General features: G+C 37.8%; 3 pseudogenes; 1 reads left to right on the top strand and 2 right to left on the bottom strand.

Annotated features, from left to right (window-relative positions):
- Positions 1-5,811: 5,811 nt before the first annotated feature.
- LOC145888215 (uncharacterized) lies at positions 5,812-9,280 on the bottom strand (annotated as a pseudogene).
- Positions 9,281-20,018: 10,738 nt separating this feature from the next.
- Positions 20,019-21,255, top strand: LOC145888231 (uncharacterized; annotated as a pseudogene).
- An 873-nt stretch (positions 21,256-22,128) lies between these two features.
- On the bottom strand, positions 22,129-23,111 carry LOC145888247 (uncharacterized; annotated as a pseudogene).
- Between the last annotated feature and the right edge of the window lie 544 nt (positions 23,112-23,655).

Below are 23,655 nucleotides of genomic sequence, written 5' to 3' on the forward strand. Positions count from 1 at the left end.
CAAAACCCAAAAGGTACTGTAGTGTTCTGACACACGTAAGCACTCATTGCTTTGCAGACTTGATTGTAATGCGCCTTAGAGGTCACAAGCGTTCTTTTATACGGTAGCAATAGAAACAATACTCAACATAGAGACAATAATGCAACATCTTCCCCAACGGAAATTAAAGGCAGTTAACATACGCACGAAACTAAAATTACATTGATTCAATAAGCCGTTTGGGTGCAACAACATTTCTGTTTGACCTGCGTGGAAGAACGGCATTGGTTGACGATCCACCATCCGGTGATACTGCAGCATGAGGTGACAAAGTGACAATATTTTGAACAGGCTCGTTGCTACTAATTACCGGCGAACTATTAGAAGGAACATAAAACTCATTATACGGATGTACAGTTGCATCAAATCTTAAATGCGAACGGTTTATACGATACAACGCACCATCGTTGGATTTTACAAGATAAGATCTGGGAGCCACACGTCGTAGAACTTTACCACATATAGACCATTTTTTGTTGGCGTTGTTAAAAATTCTAACAGAGTCCCCACACTTTAAGCATGGAAGAGAACGAACATTGTGTCTGTTGTTGAAGTATTTTACCATCTCCTTCTTTTCCTTTCCAAAATTTCTTGATGGTGAGGACTTAACCTTCAGGTTTTCGGTTTGAACGGGCAGGTTGTTTCGAATATATCTTCCCATGAGCAATTCTGCTGGTGAGTAACCACAATCCAATGGTGCACTTCGGTAAACAAGTAGGGCTAAATGAAAATCTTCGCCACTTTCTCTCGACTTCTTCAAAAGGTTTTTAACCACTTGTACGGCTTTTTCAGCTAGGCCATTTGATCGCGCAAAATGTGGGCTTGAGGTTTTGTGTGAAAATTTCCACGCGTTGGAGAATTCCTTAAATTCTGCACTACTGAACTGTGGGCCATTGTCTGTAATCAAATTAAATGGAATCCCATGTCGTGAGAAGGCCTGTTTCATACAAGTTATAACAGCAGCTGATGACGTACTTGCAAGCTTGAACACTTCTGGAAAATTGGAAAAGTAATCCACAATGACCAAATAGTCCTGCCCATTCCAGAAGAACAAATCCGCGGCCACATTTTGAAAAGGAAATTCGGGTTTTTCGTGAGGTTGAAGAGGCTCACTTGGAAACTTTGGCCGAAACATCATACAAGTAGGACATTTCATGACAAGATTGTTAATATCTTCATTGATACCTGGCCAGAACATCAGTGCACGTGCAAGATTTTTGCATTTTTCCATTCCTAAATGGCCGACGTGGATCTTTGCTAGCAAGTTAGCGCGCAAACTCTGTGGAACAACAAACTTTAAACCTTTAAAAACAATAGTCCCAGAATGGTTGTACTTGCCGTGGGCACAAACTCCGTTTCTTAGGCCATCCACGGGTAATAATCTCCAACAGTGCTTGCAGCTGAACATCTTTGCTGGTTTCCACTTTAACATTGTCCCACACCGTCTCATGTATTGGAAGTGAATCAAGCACCATTTCCACATAGGCGTCCACAGCATCAGATTCGTGGCAAGAAGCGAATTGTGGGCAGCTTCGAGATAAAGTGTCTGCAATGAACATATTTTTTCCTGCGGTAAATGTTACTTTAATATCATACGCTTGTAGCTTAATCATAAGCCTTTGCACGCGCAATGGACAATCATTTAGCGATTTAGAAAATAGACATATCAAGGGCTTGTGGTCCGTTTCCACAAAAACACATCTACCGTAAATATATTGATGAAATGTGGTGCAAGCAAATGAAATTGCTAGTAGCTCCTTTTCAATTTGGGCATATCTTTTTTCAGACTTGCTAAGTGAACGAGCTGCAAAAGCAACAGGTGCCCATTGACCCAGAAACGGCTGCAATAAAACTGCCCCCAACCCTTCCAAAGATGCATCTGCTGATACCTTAATGGGCGCCGTAGGGTCGTAGAACCTGAGAAGAGGTTGACTTGCCACCACATGTTTCAAATTCAGCCATGCTGCCTCATACATGTGTGTCCATTTCCACTCACTCGGTTTATTTGTGAGATCTCTTAAACAGGCTGATTTCGCAGCAAGATTGGGTATGAACTGCCCCAATAAATTTACCATTCCGAGAAAGCGTTGTAGGTCTATAACAGATGTCGGCCTTCTCATTTCTACAATCGCAGCAATCTTGCGGGGATCCGGCTTTAATCCATCTTTACACAGCAAATCCCCCATGAATGTCAAGCTTTGAACGCCGAACAAACACTTTTCTTTGTTTAGTTTAAGGTTGGCCTGTCGTGTAGCTTTGAGGACTTTCTCCAGCCGATCGTCATGCTCTTCCTTAGTTCTTCCCCAAACAATAATATCGTCCATAAATGTGTCCACACCTTCTATATGTTCATATAACAAATGAATTGCTTTGTGAAAAACTTCGGGGGCCGAAGATATGCCAAAAGGTAAACGAACAAAGCGATACCTCCCGAAAGGCGTGTTAAATGTACATAACTTTGAACTCTCTTCAGTTAGTTTCATTTGCCAAAATCCTGACAACGCGTCCAGCTTTGAAAAATATTGAGCATTAGCAAACTGAGACATCAATTCTCGTCTGGTGGGAAGCGCAAAATGTTCTCTCATAATTGCTTTATAAGGTCCCTAGGATCGAGACACACGCGTAATTTCCCATTTGGTTTATTGACAACTACAAGAGAATTTACCCATGCAGTGGGTTCGTTGACTTTTTGAATTACACAGAGTGCCTCCATTCGCTGAAGCTCAGTTTTCAATTTTTCTCTTAATGCCAGCGGCACTCGGCGACACGCGTGCACCACAGGCATCACCTCTGGGTCCAGTCTTATTGTATGTTCACCTGGAATGCAACCAAGTCCGACAAAAACATCTTTATAATCGTGATCAACTAACGTACAACTTGATTCAACAGATTGAACACGATGTAATAGGTTAAGAACTTCTGACCCGTGAAGGCCAATAATCAAAGAGGCATTTGTATTGAACTGGTACACTTTTCCATCCCTTTTAACAGATAAGGTGCATTTTCCAGCAACCGGAATACGATTACGCGAATAGTCAAGAAGCACAGTTTGACAATCCACTATTTGCGCCTTTTGTTGAAGTTGTTTAAGAGCGTGGCGTGTAATAATATTTACTTGCGACCCAGTGTCAACTTTGAAGTGCATTTATCTCAAGGGAAACATGCCAATCATTACACGAATTTGTACTCACTGAACTAAGATGAAATTCTTCATCTCCACCCTTGAAAACTTCCGCAACGCCTCGGTGACTCTGATTAGGTCCAGTGGGAACGTCACAACATCTCGAGAAGTGATTCTTGGCACCGCATTTGAAGCAAACTTTGCCATAAGCTGGACATCGGAACCTTTGATGACGCCAGCCGCACAATTTGCAATTCTGGTGCTTGTGCACAACTTGATTGGCACTTGATTGAATTCGATTGATGAACATTTCCGGGGGCTCACTGTTGATACATCCTGCTTGTTTCTGAGTAACCTCTTTGGAACGACAAACGTTAATGGCCTTTAGTACCGTAAGTTTCTCCTCCCGCAGGAGAGCTTCACGGACTTGATTATTGGCAATACCACACACTATTCGGTCTCTTATGAGTGATTCTTGAAGATCTTCAAACTCGCAACTTTTCGCCAGTAGTTTTAACTCCGTGGTAAACTGATCAATATTTTGTTCTGGCTTTTGCCGACAAGAATTAAATTTATACCTCTCATAAGTAACATTTTTTTTTGGGCAGCAATACGCTTCAAACTTCTCTATAATTGTAGCAAAATTAAGTTCATCGCCAGCTTCTAATTTGAACGAGTTACAAAGTAATACCTTCTGATCCAAGAGTACAAAGTAATAAAGACGATTTCTCCTTGGAAGTTTTCCTCTCGTACCCAATTGCAGTCACATAAAACTCAAACTGCTGCCTGAAGCTTTTCCAATTTTGTGCCACGTTTCCCGTCCATTGCATCGGACCAGGCGGCTTCAAAACTTGATCCATCTTGAGTTTACTTCTGACACCATGTAGTGTTCTGACACAGGTAAGCACTCATTGCTTTGCAGACTTGATTGTAATGCGCCTTAGAGGTCACAAGCGTTCTTTTATGTTTAGCACACTTACGTAGACAAGTCGGTTCACGAGAGAATTGATGTTTTGAAATGGAAGAAGGCAAATCTTCTCTCTCGCTCACACTTTGATGCTGTTGAGCTTTCTTTCTTGGCGCGTTGTCTGGCCTGGTATCGTGACCGTCGTACTTTTTCAAAGTTTTGTATAAATATAGGCGTTTAGATAATTGAATTAGGTTATTACATTAGTTTGGGTATTTAGTTAATTTTTGTTGGGATGAGATGAGTGAGATGGATTTACGGTTAGTGTACATACGCCGCACAATATTAATTCTACAAGAAAATAATTATGAAAAACTCTTACTTCTGCTTGAAGCCTCACATCCTGGATGGAATCCCCGAGTGTAGGGCAGACGAACTCTTGATTCGTCAAGTTACCGCAAAGAAAGCTCAGCCGTGTGTGTGAGTGAGAAAGAGAGAGAGAAGAAGAAGGGATTTGCTTTCTTCCTTTTCAAAACATCAAGTCTCTCGTGACCCGACTTGTCTACGTAAGTGTGCTAAACTTCTTTTTAGGGATGCACCGAAAGTTCGGTTTGCCGAATTTATCCGGCCGAAACTAAGGTTTTCGCAATTATTCGGTTTCGGCCGAATATTTCTGCAAAATTCGGCCGAAACCGAAACTTTTTTACTGCATTTAACGCTGATACGCAAAGTTTAGAAAAGGTTAAAATCATTGTTCAAACTGTACGGACATGTTCGTTTCATTTGTTGACTTTCACAGAAATGATAAAAATCAACTTTAAGCAGTTGGTACAGAAGACGAGGTTATTCTTCCAGAGCCAAAAAAGGCTGTATGATAGGATAAGATCTAATCCAGTATATGTTTTGTTTAAATTTATTGCATTTAAAGAGATGGATACCAAAATTAGTTTCGGTTTATTTGGCCGAATTAATTCGGCAACTTTTGCCGAATATTCGGTTTCGGCCGAAACTAAAAATAGCTGTTTCGGTGCATCACTACTTCTTTTATACGGTAGCAATAGAAACAATACTCAACATAGAGACAATAATGCAACAGGTACGGTATTACATTCACTTTGCAGAAGTGATAAAACTAAAAAAATTGGGACATTGTGGTTGTTATGGTATAGTAAATTTCATTTGGCTGGTGTTCTTATTTGTTTAACAGATTGTAATGTTGTTTGATTTACAATGTGCACACAAAATATTTATCTTTTTTTGCTTGCTTCTCTGTGAAACCACTGTCCACATCGAGTGCACTCAATCCAAACTTTTTTCAGGGGATTGGCGCCTTCATCTCCACATACTTTACATGTCTCTATTTCATTTGTGCCTGGAAGACACTTGCCAGCAATTTCCCTAAACATTTCAAGTCTATAGCTGTAGGTACAAACATTTTGCACAAGTTTTTCTCCAGTTGCCAGCCATTTCGCATACATACATATCATCACTCCACAGCTTGATCCATCTGGCTGTTTTGTTCTGTGTGGTATTTCCACAGTATTAATTTTCCAACCAAACTTTGTTGCCATTAGACAATTCACCATAGCTTTTGCAGTTTGAACATTGCTGTCTGTTTTTACACAAGGCATTGCTACTGGGTCTATGTACAGCATTTTTCGATCAGGGATGTCAACTACAAGCAAAACCCAGCGGAAGCCTGAAGAGTTCCAAGGTATAAACAGTGTTTGTTTCCCTTGCAAATTCATCCCTTCCCAAACTTTTTTAATTGAAGCTTTTCTTCCACTGTCGAACAAACATAAAGTGTGTGTTGGTGCACACCAGTTAATCGCCACAAGTAGCTGTTAATGACTTCATCATAAAGCCAACCAACATTAAATCTGCTGTCATGCTTTTTAAGCTCGCAAACTTCAGCTGGTGGCAATGCATCATCCAGAGATTTTAACTCCAACAAAGAAATTGAATGAGGGCCGTTTTTTAAAATTGTACCAGAAGCTTTGTAACCGGTAACATGGGCTGTGATGTTTTTTTGCATCATTGAGTGTTTGTTCGGAACAATATCCATACAAGCCTCACCAGAAGATTCATGTTGGTCACAGGCTTTTGCTGCTTGTGGGGTTGTTAATTTTACACTTTTCTTTGATCGAGGAAACAAAGTTGTTACTTGGTGCAGCGGCTGCATAAGGTTGGCAAATTGTCCAACCTGTGATGAAAATGGATTGGGCTTTGGTCGCTTGCGGGGCAACTCATCATGGACAGTATTTTCAGAAGGTGTTGTTTTTCGCTTCCTTTTCAATGACTTAAGTTCTGGAGGTTGAGTAATTCTAAACCCAGAATCGTATGAACATGCTTTAGAAAACTTAGCCACCATGGCATTGCCATCAGAAATGCCTTCATCCAAAACCTGCTTGGAACTGACATCATATGAAAGGTCTATCAAATGCTTCATTAAATCAATAAACTTTTGATGGCTTTGTTTGCGATCTGAGGTTTTGTTGTCAGTATCGCAGGTTTTGTCGTCAGTTACAATGTTTTCAGGTTGAGAAATTGATTGGTTTGTGGAGGAATTCTTGATGTCTTGTGTTTTGACCACAGTATCACAAACAGTTTCAGCTGACAATTTGTTCACAACAACCGGATCCAAAACCATGTAAACAGAATTGGAGTACCAATCTGGCAGACTATGCCATCCAACATCTGCATACTTGTTAAAAATTGCAAACATGTGTTTGCATGGTAAAAAATTGTGTAAAAAATCATAACATGTACACTTTGGAAAATCTCTTTCGGTGCCAAATTTTATGGTGTATATTTCAGAAGAGGAACTGCTTAATACAGTGAACAAGTCCCCTTTTCTACATGTAGAACTAGCCTGAATGTTTGTAGTTTCTCCGATACGTTTTATACAATGTTTTACCAATTTTCTTGGTCGGTTTCGAAGAAAGCTGGGAACCTCAGCGTTGTAACTTCTGTAATTGCCAGAAGATCTCATGTTTTGTTGTTTGTATCTGCTCAAAGTAAAATTTATTGATTAATTTTGATTGCATGTTCTTGCATATAACCATAAATGTTTTAGTGGAGGTACACTCACTTCTCATATGCATTTGGCAAAAATTCGTGGTGCAAAATTGTAATTAAGCCAGAAAGCGACTTATCAGTCCGAAATCGCACATGGCATTCTTTTAAAACTCGGTTTTGTCTCTCAACACCATTGTTGGTGCGGATCAAAACCTTTAACTGGTCTGCTCGATAGAGCCACATCCAACGCTAGAAAACGTGCATGAACAGAAGTTACATTTAACATATATGTTTTGTAAAAACTCAAACCTGTTTATCCTTAAGCCAAATATTTGTGAAGTATTTTTGTAGTTTTGGGTTGTTTTCCCAAACTGAACTTGACTGGACCTACTTGGTTTTCAGATTTTTTGACCCATCTTTCCCATGCCTGTTCACGATGAAAATCGCAAATGAGGACACGGACATCTAGAAAATAGTTATTTTTACATAATGCTTTCAATGGCATTGATCTCAGCATCACATTTATCTACCATAAAAAATGATGGTTGCCATGCAGGAGTCCATTCTTTCAATATTTTCAGTGCCTCTTCAATGTCCAATTGTCTTTCATTCTGTGTAATGAAACTGGCAACAACTTGATAGCCAACATTTGTCTTCACACAGAGAAAAAACAATGGGAGAGCATATTTGGATGTCTTGTAGGTAGCATCCATTAGACAAATGTCTTGGCCGTAGCGTAGAATACGCTGTCATTCAAACTGATGGATAAACAGCATGGTTTGTTCAGATTGAATGACTGGTGCTGTTTCTCCATCAACTACTTCAGGTTCCATGTTAGCAATGAATGGCCGGAACCAAGCACTGGACATTAGTTTGATCAATTTTTGCAAATCTGTGTTTACAAAATACTCGGTAATAATGACTTTGAATGTCCTTTTTTGTTGGATAAAATCTCCTGTTTGAAGTGGATGGTGGGGTATCATTTTGAAAAAGTTCATGGGCAACATAATGTTTTAGGCTTCTAAGAATTTCCTCAATACTGCATACACCTTCTGTAACCAATTGATCTATTTTGGCAATTATTCTTTGATCAACAGGTTGAAGGAAACCAGCAGCCTTAAAATATGTAATATGGTGAATAAACAGTTCAAAAGTAAACATTTAATTTAAATAACATCCTTACTTCCCCTAAAACATGACCGGTGTGGTCATCCTGAGATGGAAAGCAAACTCTGTAAGTTTGTTGCTTTAACAAGTGCTTATCATTGTTTTGCAGCAAATCTTTTGCAACAACACTTGTCTTGTCCATTTTAGATTTACATTTCGAGATTATCTATTCATATTACAGAAGAAATTATTGATATCCAACTAAATAAAATTAGATTCAAACAAGTTGAAGAACTACCTGAAACTGTGGAAACTTCATAATTTCCTGAATTACAATTTTTGGTCCCATGAATACACAAATGTTTTTTGCAAGGATTTGGATGATCTTGCAACTGATCAAAGGGGTTTCAATATTTTATCATAGAAAACATAAAGTCACTTACATGTGTAGGGTAGGTGGCGCAACATGACGCCTTTCATTTTTAATCTTGTTGCGATCTTTAGAATGTTTGCACTATGATGTAGGGAGTGGATGTACTGTCTCAATGCAAGCGACATTTTAAAATATCTAAAAAAAAAATATCAGTTTGTATTGTCATACAATTATGGCTTGATGAACTTTCTTTTAATAAATAAAACTGAGCTAAAAAGCATGCCTTTTTTATCATACCAAATGAATTCTTCGAGAACTGAATGAACTTTGTCAATGTGGAGATTTCAAATTTCTCAACTAAATCATTTGCCTGAGTCATTGAACAAGCCCACTGCAACAATTGTTGGATTTACTCTAAACTTAAATTTATAAACTGCACCAATTACCAGTTATATATTACCTGCAAATTTTGTTTGCTGTTCTCCTTTGCTGCTTCTGTTATATTTTGCTAAAGTAAACAACCACACATATGCACAAAGCATTGTGTTAAGCTATACAATTTACTAACCATTTTACTTAAACAAGTGAATTCATTCTTCACAAAATATCTCTCTTCCTGTTGTAAATCTGCACCTTGGCTATTAAGGCTTTCTCTTATTGTTTTGCTGGCCTTTTCAAGATTGTATTTTGATAGCTTGTTCTGTGCCCAAGACATTAATGTAATGATAGTTAATAACATTTAAATGTATACTTACTAAGCCTTCAAACTTTGCAAACACCAAAACATCAAAGATGGTTATTACATATTGATATAGTTTGTTTGGTTCAGATTGGCGGTCAAAATGCCAAAGTGATTCAAAGCACTCTGAACGTGTAATAATGTATGGTATGGCAGCATCATTCCAATGCACTGAGCTTTTACATGCATCTTCAAACGTAAAAAGAGGTTTCGAAAAAAAAAACAGTACCATCGTGAAAACAAGCACCCACAAACAACACAACTCACCGTGTGATTTAATTAACGGGGACTTTAAAGTTAGTGCACATGACTTTTTGAATTGATGCAGCATATTTGTTGCTTCATGTTTGGATCCATACCACTAATAAATAAAAGCACAAATGAAATACTTCCATAATACAACCAAAACGTGTTCATGTGCCTGAACATACCAATTTGTGACAATGCAAGTTCCATTCTTTAATATTCACAGCGTAATAACTAACCTTCTCTAGAGTATTTGATAATGTAAATTCCTTCTCACCGAATGCCACTTCATTTAGGATGCTAAAGCAAGTATTAAAATAGTTTTTAGCATTTAGAAAAGTTTTTCATCTTACTAATGTTGAACAATATCTTCAGAGATTATTAAATTTTTTGGCATTGGCACACAGTTTCTAAATTGCCGAGACTCATGAGAGTCAACAACATCTTTCAAAAGACTGAAACTTCTTTCACAAAAAAACATCTTTTCGCACAAAATCAATTCGATTTTTAGCAGAACAGAACCTAAATAAACAATAAATACAAATGGTCACTACAAACAAACCAAATTAAAGTAACCATAACTGAAATATAGAACCAACCCACATTACAGTATTTAATGCTTCCACGCTACACCATAACTGAAATATAGACCCAACCCACATTAGAGTATTTAATGCTTCCAGACTACACCATAACTGAAATCCAGGCCCAACCCACATTAGAGTATTTAATGCTTCCAGACTACACCATAACTGAAATCCAGGCCCAACCCACATTAGAGTATTTAATGCTTCCAGACTACACCATAACTGAAATCTGGGCCCAACCCACTTTATATTCTTCAAAACATTCACAGTTCAGTGGACGCTTTAAGACTACAGCGCACTTTACGCACGCACAACCTTGTCCATTGTTAAATGCGATTGTGACGTCATAATCTGGTTTGCGTAGATGCCCCCGTTATGTGGTCAGTGTATCTTCCCCTTTTGCCCAACAACACTTTCGAAGTTCCAGCTACTTGTCATTGAAAAATCTGCAGGAAAGTCTTGAGGTCTACATAGAAGCCTACAAAGATCACGACAATAGACAGGAATTGGGCTACATAATATATGGGGCTGATTTTGTCACAGATCTCCTTGGCATATTGGACATGTTTGGCCCCTGCTCAAGCTCACTGGTGTCCTGGTTGGAAGTTGACACATCAATGCAGCAGTTTAGCGCAGCATTGGAGGCAGAGAGATTTTCATTGTCAACATGCCCATTGCTAGCAAAGTATTAAACTAAAGTATGGCAGCTGTGATCTGGTTGAAGGCTGGCTAGTTGTGGGTCATGTTAAACCTGGGCAACCAATTAACTGGGAGGCTCGTGACAGAAAAGATTGCTTCGAAGACCTCAAGCGGTTAAAGAGCGGTTTGACTAAAATCCTGACTGCCTGACTTCAACAGCAGTGTTTCCAAAACTATTTTTAGGAAAAGTCGCCTGATTGCCTGACTTTCGTGATTATGTGTTGCAATTGCCTGGTTTTCGTGAATATGCGTTGCAATTGCCTGACTTGCATACGTTTGTATTTTAAATGCATGACTTTTGTTTTAGTACAGGAATTGCGCAGCTTTTGTGTGATTGGGAGTATTTGCGCTGTTACTTAGACCCTTAAAAGACCTACAGAAAGTCTGAAGATGAGAGTGTTCTGCGAATCCAACACACAATCACGAAAGTCAGGCAATTGCAACGCACAGATTGCATGGCTACTTTTCCTGAATTTTGTTTGGAAACACTGGTGCTGAAGTCAGGCAGTCAGGATTTTAGTCAAGCCCTTAAAAGATTTGTTAAATTTATTGTCAAAATCATCCTGTTAATAAGCGAAAGCTTGCATCTTTTGGGTTGTCCGAATTCGAAAAATGTGTTAATTTTGTGGCCCAATTACCACATGTTCGTGATGAAAATTTGGAGCTTGGCGTATATTGGAGGTTAAAGTCAACTTTACTTGATGTAGTTTGGGGGAATATGTTTCAAACTCATTTGCAGTAATGTTTGATCACATCAAGACGGAAGATTGTGACCCAAGCCAAGAGCCATTTTCTAAAATTGATGTTTCTACAACTCGGTTGCTTGAGTTTTCTTCCTTTGTTCCTAAAACGTTCACACAAGCGGAGGTCTTCAAAGTTTCTTTCGATGATGGAAGATCGTTCATTACTGCCTTTAACGAAAGAAAGTTTACCCACGTACATTGCTTTTAAGTCTCGCACTTCACTTACTTTCACCACACTATTTTATTACCTTCGTTTCTCCTCTTTTTCCGCGTGTCGGGAAGGCGCGGTCGAGATCTTGGCCGGTGGCGTTTTGTATTGTTTTTATTCGTTTTATAGTTGAACACGACGTCCAATAAGTTAAATCAGCCTGGGTTACTTTGGCTTTGTGGTGAACCGTTATTGGAGGGTTCTGGACAGTATCAGAATTAGGGAGACAGTTTTGTGTAAAGTACCGAATTAGGTAGAAGGGTTAATTGGGGGATAACATCGCCACCCAAAAACATCTAACCGCTTAATTGCAAAGCTGCCGAAATAATTCCGTAACACTATATACACCGACCCCGAGCTATACACGAAAATTGGCGAGGAATTTTGCTTGGTTTTTGATATTATGTATGCAAAAACAGGAAATGGATGGGCAACAAAGTTTTGAAGTTCTGAAGAACAGAACAATCGTTGATTGGTCTCTGCCCCATGCAATCCAGTGTGACTAGGCTTTGTTCGAGATGGCTACACTTTATGTTGAAGGCAGCAAGAAACATGGGATAAGAAGGCACTTCATTCCCATATCGAAAGATCGTCGGAGCAAACATAGGCATGGCGCTGCTTCTAAAGTGGTTACACGACAAAAAAATGAGGAACCCAAGTAACTGGCAAGTTACAAATGAAGTGTAAATAAAGTTAAAACGTTTTGAAACGCTTGTTTTTGCTTTACAGTTGTTTGTGGCAAATCGTTTTGTTAAGTTGTACGTTGTGAAAGTTCCCAGAGCAAAAAGCTGTGAACACGGGACTCCAACCTATATGATCATCTGTGAAAAGTGCAATTTCATTGAAGTAAACGCTTATAACATTGAAATATTATGATTCGGTTCTTAAAAATACATTCAGAGTTGTTACTAAAGGCACAGTCTACTAAAAAAATCTACTACAATCCGCGCAAAAAAATCGTTAGTCCGCGCAATTACCATCCACAGAAAAAAATCCTCCGCGCAGTTTGCAAACTTTCCAATCTGGATGATAGGTAGATGCTAAAGAACCGTCACCAGAATTAGTCGAGATATGCAAATTCCATAGAAATCTCGGAAACATAGAAAAACGTTAATTGAACAAAGCAATCATCAGCTGTTCAAACACATGTAATATCAATGTAAAATAACATAATTAATTTTAAAACAGTTGCAGCGTGCGAATGCATTTGTTTGTTTAGTTTTATCTATCTAACCTTGTTTGTAATGGCATGCTTTTATTTATTATTGTTTTTATAAATTTAAAGATGGAAATCAACTGCCATAGTATTAATTCGGTGGTGGTGTGACTCTTCCGTTGGAAGAATTTCAACGGCTGCAAGCGTGAGATTTTTTGCATACATATTGTATTTTTTTTTACACAATTCCATTCACAACTTACCAACTAACACAAGGTTCCTTTAATTTAGAGAAGACAGAATTCCCAAAAAAGCTAAGTAAGTAGTGTCACACATCAAGTTATCTGGGAAAGCATTTTTTTTAATTGTTACTGATGCTGCCAGGCATATGTAATTGCTTACTACTCATACTGTAAATAAGGTTTTTGTTAGTTGATAAGTAAAACTTTACATACTGTTAAAGGGCCAAGTATTTAATCTTATTGTGAAGGATTTGCCTATTAAATGCCAATAAGTTTTGTTTCTGTTTCAGAGGCAATATTCTCTTACACTAATCTAACATGGTTGTTACAGCGAGAATTTAACGCTTGGCTGATTTTACCTTTCACCGTGTTTTGTATTTATCCGCGCATGTGGCAGGCGAAATTGTACTGCTGTTAGACTTTTGCTGGTAAAGAGCTAACTAAATTTTATCTGGTTTATAGTCGAAATAAGGGTTAAGACGTTATAATATATTGTGAATTGAACGTTGATGAAACCACTAGCCGCAGGCTAATACAGACCTGGGTTGGTACGTTTAGTTTTTCATGTGTTTTGAACTTGTGAAGTGCTTTGATTCGGCGACATAATTTCCGAGTCTTGAAAATTTAAAATGTTAATGATTAACGTAGATACAATTTGTAAACTCGGTCCTGTTGGTTATAAAGTTGGGTGGGCGCGTTTTTGCCTAGTGGGACGACAGCGCAGGACCAGGCTGCGCACAAGCGGTCGTAACAATGGTATTCCATTGGCTTGATAAATACCTCCGTTTTAATTTAATATGTTTTGGAGACAAATACAAAAAGAGGACAATATCAGTATATATTATCTTATACTAATCTAACGTTGTGTATCAGTTTTAATTTAATATGTTTTGTTCCTGCTTCAGAGGCAAATACAAAGGAAGATAATGTGAGTATATATTGTCTCATACTGATCTAACGTTGTGTATCAGTTTTAGTTTAATATGTTTTGTTCCTGTTTCAGAGGCAAGTACAGAAGGAGGACAATGTGAGTATATATTGTCGTACAATAATCTATCATGGTGTATCAGTTTTAATTTAATATGTTTTGTTTCAGAGGCAAGTACCAAAGGAGGACAATGTGAGTATATATTGTCTTGAAGTTAAAAGACATGTTGTAAGTATAAAATGACCCAGTCTCAGTACATATGCACTGTAACTAAACTTTGCATCCAATAACAATACTCTTTATACTAAAATGTGTTAATGTTGTTGAAAATTAGCCAAGGATTTCTGCGAAATATGCAGAAGTATGTCAAATTTAGGATGATCAGACCGTTGTAAGTACAACAAATATCCTGCGACTAGATGCACACACTGTTGCTAAAGCTTTTTTATTGTTTCACAGAAAAATGGAAAGAAGGAATAAAAAAATTTAATGCACTGAAGTTGCAAGTCATAAAAAAGGTGTTAGTGTTAATCAGTCTATGTTTGCACAGGATTTCCAACCACGGCTGAGGGAGCCATATCAAACTGGGTCTTTCATGAACTGTTTGTTACAAGGTTCGGGCTCAGCAAGTTAAGGTTTCAGCAAGCATCAGGCACATCACAATGTAATGGCTTAACGGTCAACCACATTCATACACAAGGGAAGTTTAATTTTGTCATAAACCTCATCCTTGTGCAGAACGTTCCGACTATCTTCGTTGGTTGACCACACTTGCGTTCAACTATGCCTTTGCCCTTGCATTTAAAAAATATGCGTATTTACATTGGACAAACAAAGAATTTATCTTCCTTTGCATATTCTAGTAAATAGTTAACACACTTTAAATGAAAGCATTGTTTGTATCGAGTGCATTCAATCCCGACAACTTCCGAAGAGTCGTCACCTTTATCTTTGCATGACTTGCACACTTCCTTGTTTGTTGTATTAGTAAGGCATTTGCGAGCAATGAAGTTTAAGATTTGCACTCGGTACCCTTTAACAGAACCAAATTGTTGTAAGCATTGTCCTGATGCTAGCCATTTTGCATACATGCAAATCATAACTCCACAACTGGGTCCATCTGGCTGCTGTTCTCTTTCTGGAGTCACCACGGAAGCAATTTTCCAACCAAACTTGACAGTTAATAGATAATTAACCATCTTTCGTGCAGTGGAAACATAATGGTCTGTTTTCTTGCAGGGCATTGACATTGGATCAATGTAGAGTTTTTCTTTCAATATGAACAACTAAAAGTACCCAATGACCACCAGAAGGGTTACAGGGTATAAAAATCAGCCGTTTTTGCTGTACATTAACACCCTTCCAAATGTTTGTTATTGACACTCTTCTTTGTAATGCTCGAGCTACAGTTGAACATGCATATATGGTGTGTTCAAACATGCAAGTTAATAGCCATAGGTAGCTGTTGATAATTTCATCATAAAGCCAACCAATATGAAATCGGCTGTCATACTTTTGCAAAACACAAACTTCATCTGCAGGCAATTTGTCATCAAGTGATTTCAATTCCAATAAGGAGCTTGAATGAGGTCCATTCTGCAAAGCTATTTTTATGGGATTATAAATTTTAATGAAGCCAGGTGTGCCCGGATTTCTGCTGGTTTCAGAACACTGAGGCTCCTTCATGATACGTGCATTGCAAAAAGAGGACTTTTGAAACTTTTAGTTGTTTGTCTTTGCATTGTTTACACATCGGAAAGAGTGTGGTAACTTGGTGCAACGGTTGCATCATATTTGCATACTTTCCAAAACGAGAGCCAAAGGATTTGGTTTGGGCCGCTTACGCGGTAGTTCATCATGAGAACCTTGTAAAGGTGTCGGTACTTTTCTTTTTCTTCTCAAAGATGTCAATTTTGGTGATTGTGCTATTCTCAATCCGGCATCAATGGAACATGCCTTGGAAAATTCAGAAATAATTGCTTGAACACCCTTTTGCCAATACCTTCTCTGTAGTCACATCATCTGACAAAAATTTAATCAGGTCAACAAATTTCCGATGCGTTTGTTTGCAACTTTTAGTGTCTTTTTCTGAATTTACTTGTGAAGGTCAGCAAAGTCGTCTGAAAGTCACAGCAGCTGCACTGATGAGACCTTTTAGGTCGAAACAGTGGCCATCTGTCTGCAGCTTATACACAAATTCATATTATTGGCTCCACATTGCTTATTACTTGTAAAGTACTGTTGACAGGAGGTATTTTTAATGTTGTTGGTGAGTCAACAATTTCTTCAACATGTGTATCATGACAAACGTTTCCTGGAGAGATTTGATCCAAAACCATGTACACTGAGCTGTGGTACCACTCTGTTAGGCTATACCAACCAACATCTGCAAACATGTGCTTGCATGGTACAAAATTTAGTGTAAAATAAATGCATGTGCATTTTGGAAATTCACTACCACTACCCAGTTTTACAGTATACACTTCACATGTGGAACTGCTCACTACAGTAAACACATTGTCTCCTATTCGTTTGATACAATGTTGCACCATCTTTTTTGGTCGATTTTGTAGATAGGTGGGAATGTTTTCATTGTGACTTCTGTAATTGCTTAATGACCGCAAGTTTTCTTGTTTGTATCTTGTCATTGAGCTCTTGTAAAGCACTACTGATAAAACACAATAACTAACTTACTTCTTCCAACCGTTCGGCAAAAATTCCTTCTGTAAATTAGTAATTAGGCCAGGCAGGGACTTGTCAGTCCTAAATTTGACATGGCATTTTGTCTCTCCACACCATTGTTTGTCCGAATGAGAACCTTTAACTGATCGGCTCGATGCAACCACAACCATCGCTGAAATACAGTTATGATTTACCCTATATTTTATTTCTCTGCCTATACATACATTTTTTTCTTATTAAATATTACTGAAGTACTTCTGCAGTTTTACATTATTTTTCCAGTGGAAGCTGGACTGTAGCAACTGTAATGCTTTTTCGTAGCCTTCTACACATTCTGCACTTGCAACATTTCTCATTAGTGCAAGCACTTCGTCCTTGTGTTGTCAGACTTTCTGACCCATCTTTGCAAAAACACTGCCAATTGGATGTATTTCAGCATCACATTCATCAACCATAAAATAGTTTGGATTCCAAGAAGGTGCCCAAGTTTTTGAAATGAACAGTACCTCCTCAATGTCCAATTGTCGCTGGCCACAACTTGGTAACCTACATTTGTTTTCACACAAAGAAAAAATAAAGGAAGGGCATACTTGGATGTTTTGTAGGTAGCATCAAGTAAACAAATATCTTGCCCATAACGAATCAATAAATTGAGTTGCCAGGCAAACTGGTGCACAAACAACATAGTTTGTTCTGATTTATTTACTGTTGCTGATTACCCATTATCAACAACATCAGGTTCCTTGCCAGCAATGTAAGGACGGAAATATATCTTATCATTTGAATCACCACTTTTTGCCAACCTGTATTTTGAAAAAGCTCGATAGAAGTGGTTTCGCACATCCTTTTCTCCTATCTGAAAGGGCGGGTCCATCTTCATTTCTGAAGAGTTCATGGGCTCATAATGTTCAAAGGCCTCTCAAAATTTCCTCAATACTGTTTACTCCTTCGGTGACCAGTTCATCAATTTTTGCAATTAACCTTTGATCAATAGGTTGTAGAAATCCTGCAGCCTTTATTATTGGAAGGTAGATACTATTTTTGGTGTTCAATTACACAGCAATTTAAATTTGTACATACTTCCCTTACGACATGACCTGAATGATCAGCATCCGTCGGAATGCGAATGCTGCAAGCTAGTTCCTTCACTAACATTCTATCATTGATTATTAAAAAGACAAAATTAGGACTACCCAAACAACTTTCCTGTACAGGTGCAGTATGCTCGCAAAATTTCTCCAGATGGTCTAACACAAGGAGAATCGTTTGGGGTGGTGTACACTTGGATGTTAAACGGCGGCTATTCCATAAACACTTTTTTTTGTTGAGTAGTTTAAAACTTCAACATTTTTGCAGGATTTTACTTCTCCATAACTCCTACAGCAACACAATTAATGTACATGTGAATGGGTATATCATAAAAGACCTCAACTCATTAGAACAGGCCTTCCAATGGAAACAGGACCCTGTCCCTTTTCGCTGGATATGTTGCAAATGTGCAAAACATAGCAATGCCCTTTATCAGTATTGCATGGTATTTTGCGTAAAACTAGGGTACAAAAAGTGCCTTATATTATAGATGCACCGAAAGTTCGGTTTGCCAAATTTATTCGGCCGAAACCGGTGTGCAGATTGGAATTATCGTTCAAACTGTACGAATGTGTTCGTTTTATTTTGTCACCGCAATGATGAAAGTCAACTTTGAGCAGTTGATATAGTAGTCGAGATCATCATTTAGATGCCCAAAAAGGCTGTATGGTAAGATTAGATCCAATCCACCAAATGCTTTTGCCAAATAAAAAAAATCCTGTTTCGGTGCATCACTAATTGTAGATATGGATGAGTTTGAAACCTGATGAAGTCTCGCCGCATGGCAGACGAAACGTCGTAAAAATACAGCACGTTTATGCCAAAAGATCAACCTGGAAAATTACAAATGAAGTCGAGGTGGAAACACCAAACTACCCACAGGAAAGGTGGAAAAGCAAATCCACCATATGCAAATCCACCATATGCAAAGGTTGAGTAAATCACCTATATGGGTCGATTAGAAAAGGTGAAAATTAAAATCCACGCATTTACAGTGTAGGATCAGTTCGGATTTTTTTAGGCGTGCGACGGCTAAATTTCGCGATAACGGAAGAACGTGAGCACAGAAAATCTTTAACTAATTTTCTGTTGGCGATGTGGGATTCGCAAGCAGGCGACAACATCAAGGAAATGCTACATAAGGAAGCGAACGTTATATTGATTTAATCATAACACCAACTGATAGTACTGAGTAAAATTTTGTATCACAAAGGGAACCAAACTTATTTTTAAATATGGAGCAAGACCATCCCTTAAGCCACCACTCTCAAGGCAGTCTATTAGAAAAATTATACACTGAAAGTTTGACCAAGTTGTCTTGGGATGCAAACAAGAACTTCACAGTGATAAAGAAAACTTTTGTAAAAACATCCAATATATTTGTGTATCATACTTGCAGAAAGGTGGTGTTATTTTTGATTGAAAGAAGTAATAGCTTAGTCCCAGGGGTGGATTAAGTTTGTGAATTGGTTTACAATTTGAAACTCCTTAAGTTTACCTTTTGTATGGTTATAGATGTGAATGTTTCATCTTTGTCTTTGCATGGCTGGAATTGTCCAGTTGGCGTGACAAGACTAGAAGATCCAAAGTTTTGAGTTTCGAGATATATTTACTTCGCAAAATGTAGTGACAGGTATGGTGGCCTATGAGTGCCACCCAAAAAATCAACAATGGACATCAAAATGAAATGAGAAATGATTTGCAAACAAAAATTAATTTGCAAATAATAATCCAATTGCAAATGAAAAGTAATTCGCAAAACGCAAAGTGATTTGAATTTTTTTTTCGCTGTCTCGACGTGGCCGAGACGTGCCAGTGCCAGAAATGTTTCCCAAAGCAAAACACTCACTTGCACTTTTTCCCTAAAGTCAACAAAATTTAAAATGTATTTAATGTCATATTTATTTAAAGTTAAAGAAGATTGATAAGTGAAAATATACAATTTAACGTTTAGTAATAAAGCTTCACGATGTCTGTGACTAAAATAGTTTGAAAACACTATCGCGCGTTATGGTCGGTTGCGTCGGGCTTAAACTTTGACCGCTTTGACACAGTTATATTGGAAAACACAAAACATATAGTTATTGACGATTTACTAATGTTGCGGGTTATCTGTCATTAAGGAAAATTGACAATGTCTTCGCAAGATTATGATTGGAAAGACAACGCGGTGTTGGCAAAAACGTTGCAGGATTATGTGAGAAAATCTATCAAAAGAGAAGAAATTCTAGATTTTGTGAAACGAGATTTTCCTCGATATGCTTGGAGCTATGTCGCAGACTCAAGCATTTTGACATTTCTTACACCGATCATTCAGTTGGTGTACATGAAGTAGTGACAGCCGTAAATATGGAACTAAATGGCCCAGGAAATTGTTTGGGTTATAGAGCCATGGAATGAATGTGCATTTAGTGTATGCTGCCATGTCTGAATTAGATCCTGAAGGTCTTCAAGCCAGGAATCCATGTAACGCAAGAAGAGAAACAAAAAAAGGTTATTTTACAAGCAAAGGATCTGATTTAATGGGATTTCAAAGAAGCACTTTTCCTTTAGCTGTGTATGGCTGTATTGACACAGCAAGTCGAAGAATTTTGTGGCTCAGAGTGTGGACTGATAATTGTGACCCATATTTGGATTATTTGTATGAAACAAGAACTATGTCATCATATATTATACTTGACAAAGGTACAGAGACTGGTATAATGGCAACAATGCATGCATATCTAAGAAATTTTCATGGTGACATTAGTGATGCAAGTACCACTGTCATTTATGGAAAATCAACTTCCAATCAGGTGAAAATATTTAATGACAGATTGAGAGATGGTGGAAAGAATTGCATGAGAGACTTGAAAAATATTTCAAAAGTGTATTTGAAGGATAGGGGTCATTACAACCCTGAAATGGCTTTGGATAGGTAATGATATTCGTGGTTGTTTTTGTTTATGACACTGTTAACAGAGATGTACTTGCATTTGTGTATATACCTGTCTTAAAAAAGGAAATGGAACCAAAAAGACACTTATCTCCCTGATGGTGTTCCTGATCACATTTATAACTTTCCGGAAAAATACGGGCTTGAAAAATGTGGTAAGGCAACAATCAATGTTTTGGATTTCCTTATATATATCCAAATCCACAAGGAACTATCTGCAGGCTTGACTGTAAGTGAACAACAACTAAAAGAAGTTGCTGAGTTATCAGGAGTACTGGATGTTCCTACAGAATATTTACTTTCCCGCCAGCAGGATTTACTACAAACTTACATACCCAATCCTGAAAAGTTGCATGCGTCAGATTGCACAGATGCATACTTATTCTTGAAGGAAAAGATTGTTTCTCATTTAAACAGAGATCCTTTGTGTTTTTAAACTTTGTACAAGGTTGCATTGAACTAGAATGAGTTATTTGCTACCAACAGTGTTTTTTTTAATATGTCCAGTGGTTATTGTCTCCATCAACTGACTGTGCTAATATAGTATTGCCTAACTCATATTGCGAGTATCAGATCATATTGTACCACTAACAGACCAATGGGTTGAAGGAATGACATGATTTAATTCGTTGAAATGAGAGAGTGAACATTGAATAATATATTGCATAAGTTGGTCTGAAACATGCAAGTACAAAATATATTTACATGGGTAATTGGGTATAACATTGAAGTTGGGCTTCTTGGTTGATAATGGAATAGCAAGAAAGGGAACATGCTACAAACTAGGATAAATAAAGTCTTTAGACAATGAATAATGTACACAATGAGGCAGTGGTGTTATGCAAGGTCACTTACAGGCAAAAAGTAAAGTACTACATTTATAGTTGTGTTGTACCAACAAATATGCTGTCATGTGAGGTAAAAATACAAGCTAATACCAAACTAACTAATCACACTTCACAGTTAAGATGGCAGGATTTACTTTACATACAGTGAGTGAGTACAAAGAAGTTCCATGATAATTGTAAATGCTACAACAAAAAGTGAAGACAAATCGAAGAATCATTTTACAAATTTAGGAGCCTACAAAAATCATTACACTCCTGCTGATCTATAAAATTTGAAATTGCTACTTTCGATAAGTTTCCAGTGCAAAACAAACAAGCTCCATTTTCATCTGTTTGTTCAAGTGATGCAATCTCTGGGTCAGTGTACACTAGTGTTCCACCTTGAATGTCAGTCAAAAGAAGCTGCTGACCAGACTGTTGATAGCTGTAATGAGCTAAGCTGCAAGCTTTTTGGCAGGCAATTAATTGCTTGTTGCCACATACAGCTTCCAAAGTGACAAACTGCTCAAGAAAATTTTTGTGTATGATGGCACGTATCCAAAACTACAAGTCGGCAAGCCTTTTACTGTTTGAGCAAGTTGTGCTGCAAAATTCGCTGCTAGCATATGGGACTGCACAATCTTACGAGTGTGTTCTTCAGGAGTTTGATTTGTTTCCTTTATTGCTTCTATAGTGGCAGGCAGATACTTTTTAAAACCCAAGTTCCGGGCAAAATGTCACTTGGAGAATGAACTTTAAAAGCTTTTCTGAAGCCACCTTCACTAAAACTATTTTTTTCAACTTGAATATCAACTTCCTTTTCGGTACTCCACATGAAATTGGAAATATGGAATTCTGAAAGTTTAATTCTAGTGGTGGTTGCTTCCATTGCACAACCTAATTTTATCATATCTAATACTGAGAGGCTTTTTGGAATGATATATTCACTTTTCACACATGGTTTAGGGTTATTTGTAGCCCCACTTACTATTTTCCTTCTTTTCATGCTTGGTAACTCTACACTGTCATCATCATCATTGCAGGACAACTTTGTTTGCTTGCAAATTGCTCTTATGTGTAGAACTCGAAAATTAGGAAGTTGATTCAACAATATACATGAAGGACCTTGCTCTCCAGCTAAAATGTCACAAGTCAAACCTTGATCTTCAAAGGAAAAATGTCTGTTACAAGCCTCTTTAATGTTTTCAATGGTGATTTCGTCGAACAAGTAAGGAACAAATTCCCGAGCTCCAATCTTGGAATATTTTTGGGCTTTTCCCGAAACTTCAGGGCTACATCTTTGTACTGTTAAACATTTTTTTTCCACAATCTGTGCGTAATTACCCTTTGGTGCCTTATTTTCGGGATCCTTCGACCGCCTCTGCAAGCAGAAGAAAAAATAAATACATACGATGATGTAGAAAAATCAAGAAATAACCTTCGCGCGTAACACGCACTGGACCATATCGTGTTTCCAAATTATTTTAACTTTAGGTTAAGGCACAGTCAGCACAAAAACATTATAAATAATTGTTAAATTGCATATTTTAACTTTAATAGCTATCACTGCTCGTTCAAATAAATATCGCATTTAATAAACTTCCCACTTGTTTGACTTTAAGGGACGGCAAGTGAGGGTTTTGAGTTGGGAAACACTTGGCACTGGCACGTCTCGGCCACGTCGAGACAGCGAAAAAAAAATTCAAATCACATTGCGTTTGCAAATTACTTTTCATTTGCAATTTGATTTTTGTTTGCAAATTACTGTTTGTTAGCGAATTACTTTTCATTTGCAATTGGATATTTACAATTTATTTTTCATTTGCAAATCATTTTTCATTTTGTATTTATGTCCATTGTTGTTTTTTGGGGGTGGGCCACCATAGACAGGCCAGGTTCTGACTATATCAGCTAAGTAAGCATTTACCTACTCCAGTTGTTGGCAGGGACTGTTCAACCATAGAATACTAAAACATGGAATGGAAACTCCGCTGAAAGTGCGCGCATGA

This window comes from Ascidia mentula, chromosome 1 (assembly GCF_947561715.1).
Source record: "Ascidia mentula chromosome 1, kaAscMent1.1, whole genome shotgun sequence".
In the NCBI taxonomy this organism is placed as follows: Eukaryota; Metazoa; Chordata; class Ascidiacea; order Phlebobranchia; family Ascidiidae; genus Ascidia; species Ascidia mentula.